Source organism: Rhinoraja longicauda, chromosome 6 (assembly GCF_053455715.1).
Source record: "Rhinoraja longicauda isolate Sanriku21f chromosome 6, sRhiLon1.1, whole genome shotgun sequence".
Taxonomy (NCBI): Eukaryota; Metazoa; Chordata; class Chondrichthyes; order Rajiformes; family Arhynchobatidae; genus Rhinoraja; species Rhinoraja longicauda.
This window is the reverse complement of record NC_135958.1, coordinates 23,871,925-23,876,409: the sequence shown is the minus strand read 5'-3', so window position 1 is coordinate 23,876,409 and position 4,485 is coordinate 23,871,925. Positions and strand designations below refer to the sequence as shown.

General features: G+C 48.6%; 1 pseudogene; it reads right to left on the bottom strand.

Annotated features, from left to right (window-relative positions):
- Nucleotides 1-2,599: 2,599 nt before the first annotated feature.
- Nucleotides 2,600-2,690, bottom strand: LOC144594979 (U2 spliceosomal RNA; annotated as a pseudogene).
- Nucleotides 2,691-4,485: the final 1,795 nt, after the last annotated feature.

Below are 4,485 nucleotides of genomic sequence, written 5' to 3'. Positions count from 1 at the left end.
TACATATAGGAACACATATATACATGCAAAAAAAGTTCAGTTTGTGTATATATACACTCACAAATACATATACACATATATATATATTCACAAAATGCTGGAGTAACTCAGCAGGTCAGGCAGCATCTCGGGAGATAAGGAACCCATTCCTTCTCTCCCGAGATGCTGCCTGACCTGCTGAGTTACTCCAGTATTTTGTGAATAAATCGATTTGTACCAGCATCTGCAGTTATTTTCTTATACACATATATATATATATTTGTTCGTATGTGTATATATACACACACACTGAGCTTTTTTCCTCTCTTGTATATTATATTGTTTACAGTGTACTATGTTTACATATTTCTGTTGTGCTGCTGCAAGTAAGAATTTTATTGTTCTATCTGGGACATATGACAATAAAACACTCTTGACTCCAAGGACTGCCAAGCAAATTTCCTACTTTTCTATGTCTGCTTAATCTGCCTTTGAAACAATTTATTATTCACAAGATCATCAATGTAATTGGTGCAGATTTTATTTTCGTTCAATTGATCTCCATCAATAAGCTGTCTATTTTTTATTTTTTATATCAAAAAATACTTTATTCAAATAATAAATATCATTCACAAAACATATTTTTAAACAAGCCCATCCGACATTTCCGGAGGTTACATTTGATACAGACATTCACTTAGACATTTACTTACATTAGACATTTACCCAGTATCCCTTGTTTGGAGGGGCGTCTCTCTCCACCACACCCTGCCCCCCATGTCCAGCAGTGGAAGGACCCTAGACTGTGGTCCTCCCCCACAGGGCCTTAGCGTTGGCTGCACCGAGCTTCAGTGCATCCCTCAGCACGTACTCCTGCAGTCTGCAGTGGGCCAGTCGGCAACATTCCTTGACGGACAGCTCACACTGCGCACGTTTAAGGATGCCAGTTTCAGCTCCATTGTCCTTTAGAGTTCCAGGCTGTCCTCCTCCCGCATGCCCATCATCTGGCTGAGTTCCTGCACATTTTTGTTGCACAGGTAGTGGTACAGGTTGGTGGCTTCCTCGGCACAGGGTGAATTTTCTGGCGTGGCCCCTGCGTTGCTCCCAGTTTCCTGGAGCTGGGGCCCATTGGCCACTGCACTGCTCCCGGTCTCCCGGAGCTGGGGCCCATTGGCCACTGCACTGCTCCCAGTTTCCTGGAGCTGGGGCCCATTGGCCGTTGTGCCGCTCCCGGTCTCCCGGAGCTGTGGCCCATTGGCCGTTGTGCCGCTCACGGTCTCCCGGAGCAGGGGCCCATTGGCTGCTGCACTGCTCCCATTCTCCTGGGGCTGGGGCCCATTGGCACTGCTCCCAGTCTCCTGGGGCTGGGGGGCAACAGACACGTTCTTCCTCTTACCTTCCTCCTCCCCCGTTTTCTTCCTCTGCCTCTGCTTCCGTTGTCGGCTCCTCCCGGTCGTCTCATCCTCCGACGCGGAGAGGTTGCTGGCCTCGTCCTGGGAGAGGACTCTTTTTTGGGACTTGCTTGCCCCCTCCGGCTTTTTCTCTGTACGCACAGCCTTCAATGTTTTCCTCGACTGTACCACCTTCTATTCCTCCTCTTCCTGTTCCCCCTCTTCCATCGACTCACCCTCGTGGGCAGGGGCCTGGGGGGCTCTGTCCTGCGGTTGGGGGCTCGGAGTGGTCATCGCCCCTGCTCTCCTTTCCTTTTTGGGCTTTTGCCGTGGTAGGAGACGTCTCGTCCACACTGGGGGTGCTGGCAGCGGCCCCTCTTATCGCCTGTGCATACGTGCCTGCTCTTTTTGGGCAGGCCCTGTAAAGGTGGCCTCCCTCCCCACACAGGTTGCAGCTCTTACTCTCTTTGCAGTCCCTTGTCTCGTGGCCTTCTAGTTTGCAGTTTCTGCAGACGACTGTCCTGCATTCTGCCGCCACGTGCCCAGGTTTGTTGCATTTCCTGCACACCCTGGGCTGCCCCGCGTACGTCGTGTAGCCCCAGTTCCCTCTGATGGCGAACACCGAGGGAGGGTGGATGATGAATCCCTTCCCGTCCACCCTCAGCTTCACCTTTACTTGCCTCTTGCTCGTCCAGATCCCGAACAAGTCCTTTATGTCCACGCAGTTCCCGGCCCCTTCGACGTAGCGCGCAAGGAAGGTGAGGACATCCACGACGGGCACATGTGGGTTAAACATGTGCACCGTGATCATTCGTTCCCTCTGGGTGGGGAGGGTGAAGAGCGGCTGCACCTTCAGGAGCGACAGCGGGGCTTCATCCCCCTTCTCCCGGAAGTCCTGCAGCAACTTCTGCCATCCCGCCGGGTTCTGGAAGGTAACGTCGAAATATCCGTTACCTGGGAAGTCCTGGAGGCAGAAGATGTCCACGGCCTTGAATCCACAGGTCTCCAGCAGCACCTTCTTGGTGAAGAGGTCCCTTGAGAAAGGGTTCCCCTCCCCGAGGTCCTTCACCGATACACGCAGGGTATTCCGGATACCCTGCCCTCCAGCTCCACTTGCTGCTGCCATCCCACCTGGATAAGGGTGTTAGGTTGGTTACCCAACCAGCATGGATCCACCCCTAAACCAGCCTCGTGCTTCTGACCTCCGCTCCTCGTCGATGATCCAATGCAGATACTGCTCTTATACTGTTCTTATAAGAACATTTGGTTGTGCAAGAACAGATACTACACTTGATCTTAGCCAAAAGTCTGAGAAGCGATCTATTTTTTATGTAATTGGCATTTAGCGCAAGATAAAATCCAGAAAAGACTGGATCCAGACTATCTCCCTTAACAATAGTCCCAGGGTCTCCAATGAGGTAGGTGTTAGGGCAGGACCACTCTCCAGGTGGTGATAGGATGGTTCTATTGCCTGATAACAACTGGAAAGAAACTGTGCCTGAATCTGGAGGTATGTGTTTTGAAAATCCTTTACCTCTTGCCTGATGGGAGAGGGGAGAAGACCGAGTGACCAGGATGAGACTGGTCCTTGATTAGGCTGGTGGCCTTGCCGAGGCAGCATGAGGTGCAGATGGAGTCAATGGAAGGAAGGTTTGTTTGTGCGATGATCTGGGCTGCATCTACAATTCTCTGCAATTTCTTGCAGTCTTGGCTGGAGCTGTTCCCAACCCAAGCTGTGATGCATCCTGATAAAATGCTTTCTGCGGCACATTTAACTATTCCAGCCAAGAACAGTTTGATTGATTAATGAATACCATTTTGTAACCAAGTTGCATCAATGTGGATAAAATAGATCAACAATTAATAATGTGTTGTTATTTGCCTCATTGGCAATGAAATTCTCTCATTACATGAGGCAGTGTGCAAATACTTTGCATTTAATTAATAATTTAATTTAATTATTTCCAAGTTTATTCCCGTAATGAGCATCTATTCCTGATCCCATCTCTTACACGTCACGATTTGTGTTGGCATCTCTAGGGATTGAGGTAGAACTCATGATTTATTCTTGGGTTATTGTTAATACTTTCCCTGGTGGCGTCGATGACAGCGTGTGGGAGGCAGGTAAGACTTTCTTGCCAAGCAAGTTGCCCCCTTCTGCAGGGGACATTTTTTGTTCTTCTGCAGATTCAGTAATGATCCCAATCTTGAGTACAAGAGTCAGGAAGTCATGATACATGATAAGTCTTTGAAGAGAGACAAAATGGTGGAGTAACTCAGTGGGTCAGGCGTCTTCTTTGGAAAAAAGGATAGGTGAGGTTTTGGATCAAAACCTTTCTTCAGACTGAGAGTCGGGGGAGAGGGAAACTAGAGGTATGAAAAGGTTACGAACAAATCAGAGCCGGCACCAACGACCAGAGAAAGGTGGAGCCCACATTGATCCATTGTTGGCTGTGGAAGAGGTGATAATGGAGGGATAGATGGAAGCGAAGAGTGGAACTGGTAGGATGCAAGGGTTACTTGCAAGTAGAAAAATCAACACTGCTGCATTGTCGGCTGCCAAAGCAAACTATGACATGCTATGACTTGTTAGGCTGCATTCGAGTATTGTGTGCAATTCTGGTCACCACATTACAGGAAGGAAGTGGAGGCTTTGGAGAGGGTGCAGAAGACAGCAGGTTGGAATGGAACCGAGCAAGAACAATTTAATCCAAAAAAGGTGCTGGAGGAACTCAGTGGGTCAGGCAATATTTGTAGAGTGAATGGACCAATTATGTTCTGCGTCAGGAACGAGTCTGACGAAGGTTCAGAACCCGAAACTTTGTCTGCCCATTACCTCCACAGATGCTGTCTGACCCAAATGAGGTCCTCCAGTATTTTGCTTTTGGTTAAGATTCCTGCATCTGCAACCTCTTGTGCCTCCAGACCAATGTAAACTTTGATGCCATTGAATTTCCCAGAAAAAGTATAAAACATGTTAACATACAAGGCCACAGAGTACAGTGCAGTTTATGAGTCCTAGGCTACTTGCGTGAAACTATATCTGAAGTTCTAGAAAATAGTGCAACAGTGTGGTGACACTTTGCGTGCTCTCCCCAGAGATGGATCATCTACC